Genomic DNA, 11,762 nt, shown 5'->3' on the forward strand with positions numbered 1-11,762 from the left:
TATAAAAATGAAATTTCTGCAGCTTCGGAGGGATAACAACCTTTACATTGCGGTCATTAGACCACAATGCCTTTACAACACGGTTGTTACAACAACCGCATTGTTCCAATGCGATGCCATTACTATGCAAGTCATTACATCGACTTGTAGTAGATGGCGCTCGAACATAAGGAATATTATATTTTACTATCCCAACACCTTCCCAACTGTTACGTAGGCTGGAGTTGGAATAGTAAAGTATACATTCCTAATGTTACGGCGCCATCCACTGCAAGTCGATGTAATGACTTGCATAGTAATGGCATCGCGTTGTAACAATGCGGTCGTTGTAACGACCACGTTGTTACATACTGCGTAGTAAAAGCATGCGTTGTAACGCGCTATATTAATTCCAGGAGTCAATAACTAATTTGCTCTGTATATGCCGTATACTACTGATAGACCACAGACGATTGCTAAGGTCCCAATGGGCTAAGGAGGGGCAAAGGACATTACCATCTGCCGTCAGCTTCTTACTGAACAATGAGCAGCCGCAAGTGATAACAAAACTGGTAAAATTCCTGGGGTATGTCAAGAAGCAATTAAAAATAAATTCAGAACCCCAAAATGAAGAGGAAGAGGATCCTTGAACCAAAATGTTAGCCTCAAATAAACTATCAGCACTCCTTTTATTTTTAACTAGACACTCTTAATAAGTCATTAGCTTTTAATCAATTGTATTTTAACCATTTTTACCAGTGAGGTATCCTGAGGATGAACTATGAATTACTTGTCAAATTATGGAGACTTCAGAAAAAAATGTGACAATAGCTATCATTCTGATTTTAATTGAAGGTAATGTACTTTAACAGACTTCATTGTCTAAATAAATTATTTTTGTATTTGAATTTGACAGTTATAGGAAGTCACCGAAACACTGCCTTGGAAACTATGAGGGCTTTTTTCTGCGCAGCACCAATCATGTCTTTAAAGCAGCACAGGGTCACTAGACTGAGGGTGATTTCTTAGCCAGGACAAAAGGCATCCTTTAACATCTGCTACCTGATGCGGCCTCAGGCCCTCACAGGGACTATAGCTCTGGTCTCACTGAAAACAGGCATGCACGCAGGCGTTCAAATAATTGAAATTGTATCTAATTTACAGCAGTAACAGGCAAGTCTACTACCCCCTATAAACCATATTGAAGTTCAGGTCAAACACAGTGCTCCTGTGCTGATTAGCACCTTACTGTTGTTTAGTAGCACTTATTAAAAGGAGTTAAACTTTATCGAAGCACCACCAATCTTGAAGGATTAGGAAATGGAGGTCCAGAAAAATGAAACACATTGCTCAGGATCACACAGTGTGGCTAAGTGGTGGTTAGTCGAAGGGGGCGTGGCTTGGCCGCCGGCGAAAATGGACGCGTGAGCTCCGGGCTCCGTACCTGCCTTCCCCGATTATCCTGCTTTACTTTCTCCTGCTGGCCCTAATGACTTGGGATTGACTGCATCCCCACCAGCGAACATTGAGGTGCGACCTGGAGCGGTGAGGCCGACCCGGCGGCGGTGCGGAGACGCGACGCGCCCGAGATCCTGCGGACAGCGCCGGCCATCTTCTGCGGCCTGCGCGCCCTGCGGCATACCCGGACTCAAGTACTCAGGCGGCCGACTTGCGGTGAGGGCGTGCCGGCCGCCGGCTGCCACGAGGGTCGGGACTCCAGCCTCACGACCGATCGACGGCGGCAGTGGATGGGCCGCCCTGGCGTGGAGCTGAAGCAGGGCACAGTCGAGGGTGCCCACAGGTGAGGGGACTGGGCGCCTCCTGTGGCTGCGGAGGCCTGCTGGATGCGGAACCAGGGGGACTCCCTGCTCGAGCTCTGGGGACTGTGGGCGGCCCTGATCCTACCCGGCGCTGAGGTGATTCGGCGAGAGTGCTCTGCTCGCACTGGGCAACTGACCTGCGGGGCTGGTGTGCCCTGCCGACTACGGGGGACCTGAAGGTCGGCACTGCGAGCCCCTGAAGCGGCCACGACCTGGAGAGCCTTGTCGGTTGCTGCTGGTGCGGAGCGCTGGGGCCCAGACGGAGTGCCTGAGAGCCTAGCGGGGCTTGATCCCGGAGCAGTTCTTTACCGGCGTGCAGGGGCACTGACCCCCCCCTGGCTGGGGCCAGAACCATCTACCGCTGTCCTTGCCGCTGTGCGGCGGATGCACTTGCTGCCATGCGCCTGACCTCCTGCTCGTGGATCCGAGGGGGCGCCCCGACCTCGGGGCCTATTTACGACGTTTGCCCTGGGCTGCACGGCACGCCCGCCCAGTGCTGGGAGTGAGGTGCTGGACCTGGGAACCCGCAGCGGTGCTGCCACGTGCGTGACCAGGGGAGTGATCCTTGGGATTGCAGGATTGTGTTCTGACCCACCAGCTCAACGTAGACTCCTGGTAGATCTGCCTGAGGGAGCACCCAGCGCCTGCTGACCGAAGGCTGGGACCGGCTGCCACCATGGGGAAGCGCCTGAAACCTCCACCTGACCCCGCGGTGGAATCAGTGAGCGGTCAGGACTCTGCCCTGTCCGGTGGGTCGACGGCGGGCCTACCGCAGAGCCAACTGGATCAGATCTTGAAAGCCATCACGGACACCAGAGAGGCCTTGCACCACGACATCGCTCAGGTATCCACAAATTTGGGACTCCTGCGGGCAGACCACGGCAAACTGGCAGACCGGGTCAAACAGACTGAAGTTCGGCTGGACGCACTGGAACCCACGGTCAAGGCCTCTGAGGCTTCTCTGGGTGAGCTGCAACAACGGGTGCACTTGCTGGAGCAGAGGGCAGAGGATGCGGAGGGACGCAATCACCGCACTAATATACGCGTGGTTGGCCTACCTGAAAAAATTGAAGGTTCTGACATGCTGAGCTATCTTGAAACCTGGCTGCATGACGTGGTGGTTCCGGAGGGTCTGACACCGTTGTACACCCTGGAGCGCGCCCACCGAGTGCCGGCCCGGCCTCCTGCTGCTGGTCGACCACCTCGGCCGGTGGTGGCACGCCTGTTGCACTACAGGGACCGAGATATTATCCTACAAAAGGCGCGAGCACTGGGGCCCTATCAAGTGGACAATGCCCATTTTTCCATCTACCCGGATTATTCACTTGAGGTTCAGAGGCTGCGCTCCACCTTCCTGGCAGTTAAGAAGGCTCTCCGCGAGGAGGGTATCCGTTACTCTCTCCTGTTCCCGGCCCGCCTGCGGATCATGATGGAGGGCAAATCCTCCTTCTACAATTCTCCTGACGAAGTGTGGGACTGGCTGGAACTATACAGGGCCGGTGCGGATGCTCATCTGACATCTGGGGAGCCGCGGAGCGCCGCACCGAGACCTAAGCGGCACAGGAGAACCAGGAGACGACCGTCGAATGCTCAGACCCCCTCCATATCACAGACTGAGCTGGAATGCAAAGAAGCCCTCCGGGCGTTCTCTACCATTTCCAAGGCAGTGGAATCGACATCGGCGATGGAGTCGGGCTCCCGTAGGGGCTCTGAGGTTGGGACGTCGGAGGGTTCGGGCGATGGCGGCTCTGCGCCGCCCCATGTCACTCCTGGGACTGCAGATGACTTGCTAGACGAATGACCCTAGTGCCCCCCGCCCCCCCCGAAGTGGTATTGTATATGCTGACGTATTCCTGATTTGGGCTAGTGGAGGAGGCATATATCCCGGGCTGGCAGGGAGTTGTTGGGCGGCTGCCTCGTATGCTTCATGGCTTCTACCGATGACGAGGTGGGGATGTGGGACACCTAGGAAATACTGGGGGAGGCCGGTCGGGCAGCATATGTAGCTCACGGTCTGTTGGAAGTGGTGCCGAACCCCCCCCCCCCTATCTCACACCTATTGTGAGACTCTGGTAGTTACCAGAGACTGTTCTTCTTGGGACTTTTGCATTTGGATGGGTTTCTACAGTTTGGGGCCTATTCTGGGGATGGGTGGGACACAGGTTTGTTGGGTGGTCTTCGGGCTCAGGTTGTTGGGGTGTTGTCAGTGTGCCTGGAGTTTTTACTTTACTCAGAACTGTACTTGCTATTGTGAATGGGGACCTTACCTGAGCTGAAGTGTGTAACCTGGAATGTGCGGGGACTGAATTCCATGCTGAAACATCACAAGGTGCATGCCTATCTTGTACGCAGGGGGATCCAGGTAGCTTTCCTGCAGGAAACACATGTTGACCAGACAGAGGGGCGGGCTCTGCAGCGCAGGTGGCGGGGGCAGTTGTTTTACACTGTGTACTCGGCCTTTGCAAGGGGAGTTTTAATCTGGGTGATAGCAGGGGTTCCCTTCCAGCCCTTGCTGACGGTGGTAGATCCTGAGGGGAGATTTGTGGCTGTGCAGGGCCGACTGGATGGGAGGGACGTAACGCTCTGCAGTGTTTACGCCCCGAATGTGGAGCAGCCTGCCTTTTTCACACGATTATCCGGGAAACTTGCGACAGTCCTGGCTAATATGGTCCTACTAGGGGGGGATTTTAACTCTGTGTTAGACGTGGAATTAGACAGGTCTCACCCACCACTGGCACAATCAGCAGCTCACAGGCTGGCGAAGAGTAGGAGAGAGTGACAAAGTAGCTGGGGCCTGGTCGATGCATGGCGTACTCAACACCCTACTGAGAGGGATTTTTCCTTTTACTCCACACCGCATGCTCTGCATGTTCGCCTTGACAGCATTCTCTGCTCGCCGGACGCTCAGTGTTTGGTCTGCCACAGCGAATACCTGGCTAAAACGATATCCGATTGTTGGACAGGCCACATGAAGGGCTCGCTCCCTCCCCGCAGGACAGGGCCCGGGCCACCGTCAGCACCATTGCCCGGCCCAGCCGCCATCTTGGACACGGCACCACGCGGCCGCGCGGCCTCAGCCCGACCCCAACCCTGGGCCTGGCCAGGCCCCGACATCCCGGCACCACCCTCCACCCAGGAGGTGAACGGCCCACTTGGCAGGTCAATGGGAGTACGAAGTGTCGATGGCTCTCCCCCGCCAGGTGCCGAGCACCCCCAGCCTCCTCGGGCGCTGGCTCCGCCCCCCTGCTGGGTGTCTGGACTCCCCCATCCCGGACCTCCCGACCTCCAAGAGCGAGGGTCCGGACATCAAAGGGCGCCAGACCTATAACTGGGGCAGCCCCAGGACAGGTAGGCAGTTGTATCCTGGAGTCGAGAGACACCGCGACGAACTCATCCTTGACGGACTGTTAGCGCTGCCACAGCCCTGCCTTGTGAACTATTGTCCTGCCTGCTGGCGCTGCCGCGGCCCCCTGTAACCTTCATCCTCGTGGGACCTGCTGGCGCTGCCGCGGCCCGTTGCAACCTGCATTCTCGTGGGACCTGCTGGCGCTGCCGCGGCCCGTTGTAACCTTCATCCTCGTTGGGACCTGCTGGCGCTGCCGCGGCCCGTTGCAACCTGCATCCTCGTGGGACCTGCTGGCGCTGCCGCGGCCCGTTGTAACCTCCATCCTCGTTGGGACCTGCTGGCGCTGCCGCGGCCCGTTGCAACCTGCATTCTCGTGGGACCTGCTGGCGCTGCCGCGACCCGTTGTAACCTTCATCCTCGTTGGGACCTGCTGGCGCTGCCGTGGCCCGTTGCCACCTACGACCTCTTCGGGACCTGCCGGCGCTGCCGCGGTCTGACCCATCCGAACACCGAGCTCGAGGATTGTGAGCTATCACCGTTACACACCCGTACCCGTGGGTACCAAGACTGTCCCGCTACCCCCTTCCCTTACTAGAGACTAGAATTGAGAGGATCATCGTGTCCTGATCGCCTTGTATCGTACCACACTACTACCCGAAGTGCCTATAAAAGGTGTTACCCTAATCTTTGTGTGGTGTCCATCTGTGGGGGGGGAAGTTACCTGTCTGTGCGATCACTGTGCTCGGCCGGCCCTCCCGGTCCCCGTCTAACATTGGTGGCTAGCGGCGCGATCCGAACCAACGCGTACCGTACAGACAGTAACTCACCCTACGACTAAAAACACAATGACGACCAAAGAGAGCGGATCGGCGGAGAAGTTCCAGATGGAAAAGCTGGAAGAATACAACCACCGAGAGCTCAAACAATTTTGCATGGACTTAGGCATTGCTACCACCGGGCTAAGCACAAAAGAAGACTTCAAAAACGCCCTAGAGGCCTGGACAGAGACAAATACCGCAACCCCCCGGGACCCCGCAGCCCCGGAAGTCAACACCACCCGGACGGAGGAACGGAGAACAGGCCCCTCCCATGAAGAGATCCAAGAGCGGGAAAAAAATAGATTACACGAGTTAGACTTGGCACGACTCAGATTAGACGGAGAATTGAAACTGGCGGAACAAAAAATAAACTTAGAACACTTACGGCTCAGAGAAGAGCGAGAGGAAAAACAGAGACAGAGAGACCTCGAAGAAAAAAGACTGGCATACGAGCACGAGTGCAAACTAGCGGAGATAGAAATACGCAAACTGAACAAAAACCTAGGGGTGCCCGAGCAACCGCACTCCCCGGGTCCTACCGAGCAGAAGGTCCACATCCCCAAGGATGTGGTCCGAGAATATCACCGGAACGACGACATACAGCAGTGGTTCAAGGCCTATGAGATTGCCATGACCGCCCACCGGGTCGCTCGAAGTGACTGGGGAGCCGGTCTATGGGGGAGATTCGTCAACGAGGGTCGTGATGCCCTGCTGCAGCTTCCGGACCATCAAATGACGTCCTATGACCACATGAAGGCCGCCCTCCTCAGTCGATATGGACTTACACCCGAAATGTACCGCCAGAGGTTCCGCAACTGCACCCGGATCCCAGGTACGACGTGGTTGGAATACGTGAACTATTTCAGCCGAGCCTTCGAGGGGTGGATCAAGGGTAACAACGTAACCACTTACGAACAACTCTTCAATCTCATTGTGTGGGAGCACCTCTCCAACAACTGCTTTGTCGAGCTCAGGCAGCACCTCCTCGACAGTAAATTGACTGAACCCCGGCAGCTCGCCACCGAGGCTGACCGGTGGGAGAGCACCCGAGTGGCCCGGAGTGGGCCGAATGAGCAGAACAGAACCAACCAAGGTCACCATCGTCCCCGAGGAGGAGGAGGAGGCCCGGGGCAGAGACGCCGCCCCGGCCGCACCCACTAACGCCACCCCGGCCCCAGCAGGCCGGGGAAACCCCCCGATGCGCCCGGGGTTCCGAGCTAACGTGACGTGTCATCGATGCCAGCGAGTCGGCCACTATGCCAGTGACCCGACCTGCCCGAAGAACCAGGCCCCCGGGCCCCGCCAGATGGCGGCCGCCGCCCTGGGAGAAGAACAAGTCTCCGAAGACACGGAGACCTATGAGTCGGAGCAGTTCGAGTGGGAACCCGCCGCCATGACCCTGGCATGCCTAGGAGGAAGAGACATGGTCCCGCGGACTCCCCTGCCCGCCAACACTCGGAAGTACAGCCAATGGGTGAGCATCAATGGGCGCAAGGCTGAGGCCCTGCGTGACACCGGGGCCAGTGTGACGGCCGTCCGCTGTCACCTGGTGACCCCAGAACAAATCCTACCAAACGTACTTTGCCCCGTCCGATCGGCAGATAACTCGGAGAGCCTGTGTCGGATGGCCTGCGTCCCCTTCGAATGGGGAGGAGTGTCCGGCATGCTGAAAGTAACTGTCCGTGACGATGCCCCCGTAGACTGCCTCCTGGGGAACGATCTCGAGAGCTCCCCGTGGGCCGCTGTGGAAAGAAGAGAGCATCTGGGGATGTTGGGTCTCCCGGACTGGGCGTGCGTAACCACCCGGTCCATGGCCACCCGCACCATCCCTAGACCAGAAGAACCAGAATGGGCAGCACCTCCGCCCTCGATCACTCCAGAAGAAGACTTCCTCCAGACCGACCACCCGGACCCCACCCCAGAGGGGTCCACACAGCCCCCCGAGCTTCCCGACCTGGCTCAGTGGCGTCAAGAAGGGGGGCCCACCCAGGAACAATTCCGGCAGGAGCAAAAGACCTGCCCCTCCCGCGAGGGATTGCGACAGCAAGCGCTCGCCCAGAGCCAAGGAGACACCACCGGGGCCCACTGGGTTTATTGGGACAATGATCTCTTGTACAGCGAACAGAAAATCGCAGAACTGGGGGCCGGGCGAGTGCTGGTGGTGCCCCTCCACTTCAGAGACTTCCTGTTGAACCTAGCCCATGATGTCCCCCTGGCCGGGCACCTGGGCCAAGACAAGACCTACCACCGCCTGGTGACTCACTTTTTTTGGCCCAAAATGAGAAATGACGTATCCAACCATTGCCGGTCCTGCCCGACCTGCCAGGCCAGTGGGAAGAGCGGCCGCAAACTCAAGGCACCCCTACAACCATTCCCCGTGGTGACCACCCCGTTCGAAAGGGTGGGAATAGACATTGTGGGGCCCCTGGACCCCCGAACAGCACAGGGACATCGCTTCATCCTGGTCCTGGTGGATCACGCTACCCGCTATCCTGAGGCGGTCCCCCTTCGTACGATAACAGCCCCAGTAGTGGGTCGAGCCTTGATGGGGATCTTCTCTCGAGTGGGCTTCCCCCGGGAAGTCGTCAGCGACAGGGGTACGAACTTTATTTCAAAGTATATGAAATCCCTCTGGCAGCAGTGCGGAGTCACTTACCGATTCACCACCCCCTATCACCCCCAGGGGAACGGACTGGTCGAGCGGTTCAACCGCACCCTCAAGGGGATGATCATGGGGCTGGAAGAACCCCTACGCCGCCAGTGGGACGTGCTACTACCGTGCCTCCTCTTCGCCTACCGAGAAGTCCCCCAGAAGTCCCTCGGCTTCAGCCCCTTCGAACTCCTGTACGGACACCCCGTTCGCGGGCCTCTCAGCCTAGTGAAGGAGGAATGGGAAATGGCCCCCCTAAAGACCCCTCCGGACGTCTATAAATACCTCCTGACCCTCCGTAATCAGACCCGGAAATTCAGGGAGATCGCTAAAGCCAATCTGGAGGCCAGTCAAGAGGACATGAAGAAGTGGTACGACCAACATGCCTCCTCCATCGAGTTTGAACCGGGTCAGCAGGTATGGGTGATGTCCCCCATCGAACCATGTGCCTTGCAGGACAAATGGACGGGGCCCTTCAAGGTGATCGAGCGCAGGAGCCCCGTCACCTATCTCATCGACCTGGAGTCCCCCCGGAACCCCCTCCGGGTCCTCCACGCCAACCGACTCAAACCCCACTTCGTGCGCTCAGAGCTCAGCCTGCTGATGGCTACCGACAGTGGCGCAGAAGGAGACTCCGAGCCCCTCCCTGACCTACTGAGGACCCGGGAAAGAGATGGTTCGGTGGACGGGGTCCGACTCTCTGAGGCCCTGACCCCAGAGCAGCGTCAAGATTGCCGGGCCCTCCTGCTGCCGTTCGCAAACCTGTTCTCTCTCGCACCCGGAGTCACCTCCTGGTGTCTGCACGACGTGGACACGGGGGACAGTCCTCCTGTTCGACACCGGGCGTACCGAGTACCGGATCGGGTACGTACATGCATCCAAGAAGAAGTCTCCAAGATGCTCGCCCTCGGAGTCATCGAACCTTCGGACAGTCCCTGGGCCAGCCCGGTCGTCCTGGTCCCCAAGGCCGCGGCCCCGGGCACCACCCCTGAACTCCGGTTCTGCATTGACTATCGGGGCCTGAACGCGGTCACCCGAACCGACGCTCACCCTATCCCCCGAGCAGATGAACTAGTCGACCGCATGGGGGCAGCCCGCTACCTAAGCATCTTCGACCTGACAGCGGGCTACTGGCAGATCGGCCTCACCCCCAGAGCCCAAGAACGTTCCGCTTTCTCCACCCCGGATGGGCACTACCATTTCAGAGTGATGCCCTTCGGCATGAAGAACGCTCCAGCCACTTTTCAAAGACTGGTGAACCAGGTATTGGCAGGCCTCGAAGAATTCAGCGCCGCCTACCTGGACGACATCGCGGTATACAGCCGCCACTGGACGGATCACCTCCACCACTTCAGAGAGGTCCTGCAGGCCCTCCAACAGGCCGGCCTCACCATAAAGGCCAGCAAGTGCCAAATCGGCCAGGGGTCCGTGACCTACCTCGGACACCAAGTGGGGAGCGGTCTGGTGGCCCCCCTCCAACTCAAGGTAGCTGCCATTCAGTCCTGGCAACCCCCCGAGACACAAACCGAGGTCCGAGCCTTCCTGGGGCTCACCGGATACTACCAGCGGTTTGTAAGGGACTATGGCAGCATTGTGGGGCCCCTCACGGAGCTCACGTCTAAGAACCACCCAAAAAGAGTCAACTGGACTCCCGACTGTCAAGCAGCCTTCGAGACGCTGAAGGCCGCCATGTGCACCGCTCCTGTGCTCCAGGCCCCCGACTACAGCCGCGAGTTCATCGTGCAGACCGATGCCTCCGACCAGGGTATTGGGGCCGTCCTCTCCCAACTGAACCCCGAGGGAGTGGACCAACCAGTGGCCTTCATCAGCAGACGCCTACTGCCCCGAGAACAGCGCTGGAGCACCATTGAGCGAGAGGCCTTCGCGGTGGTATGGGCCCTCAAGAAGCTCCGGCCGTACCTCTTCGGAACCCATTTCCGGGTACAGACGGACCATCGGCCCCTGCAATGGCTCATGCAGATGCGGGGGGAGAACCCCAAACTATTGCGATGGTCCATCTCCCTGCAGGGGATGGACTTCACTGTGGAACATCGCCCTGGCCAAGACCACGCCAACGCGGATGGCCTGTCCCGCTTTTTCCGCCTCGACGAGGAAAGTCCCCAAGAAGATGGGTGACTCTCCCCGCCTTCAGCTGGGGGGGACGCATGTTGGACAGGCCACATGAAGGGCTCGCTCCCTCCCCGCAGGACAGGGCCTGGGCCACCGTCAGCACCATTGCCCGGCCCAGCCGCCATCTTGGACACGGCACCACGCGGCCGCGCGGCCTCAGCCCGACCCCAACCCTGGGCCTGGCCAGGCCCCGACATCCCGGCACCACCCTCCACCCAGGAGGTGAACGGCCCACTTGGCAGGTCAATGGGAGTACGAAGTGTCGATGGCTCTCCCCCGCCAGGTGCCGAGCACCCCCAGCCTCCTCGGGCGCTGGCTCCGCCCCCCTGCTGGGTGTCTGGACTCCCTCATCCCGGACCTCCCGACCTCCAAGAGCGAGGGTCCGGACATCAAAGGGCGCCAGACCTATAACTGGGGCAGCCCCAGGACAGGAAGGCAGTTGTATCCTGGAGTCGAGAGACACCGCGACGAACTCATCCTTGACGGACTGTTGGCGCTGCCACAGCCCAGCCTTGTGAACTATTGTCCTGCCTGCTGGCGCTGCCGCGGACCCCTGTAACCTTCATCCTCGTGGGACCTGCTGGCGCTGCCGCGGCCCGTTGCAACCTGCATTCTCGTGGGACCTGCTGGCGCTGCCGCGGCCCGTTGTAACCTTCATCCTCGTTGGGACCTGCTGGCGCTGCCGCGGCCCGTTGCAACCTGCATCCTCGTGGGACCTGCTGGCGCTGCCGCGGCCCGTTGTAACCTCCATCCTCGTTGGGACCTGCTGGCGCTGCCGCGGCCCGTTGCAACCTGCATTCTCGTGGGACCTGCTGGCGCTGCCGCGACCCGTTGTAACCTTCATCCTCGTTGGGACCTGCTGGCGCTGCCGCGGCCCGTTGCCACCTACGACCTCTTCGGGACCTGCCGGCGCTGCCGCGGTCTGACCCATCCGAACACCGAGCTCGAGGATTGTGAGCTATCACCGTTACACACCCGTACCCGTGGGTACCAAGACTGTCCCGCTACCCCCTTCCCTT

This window comes from Lissotriton helveticus, chromosome 2_1, assembly GCF_964261635.1.
Source record: "Lissotriton helveticus chromosome 2_1, aLisHel1.1, whole genome shotgun sequence".
Lineage (NCBI taxonomy): Eukaryota > Metazoa > Chordata > Amphibia > Caudata > Salamandridae > Lissotriton > Lissotriton helveticus.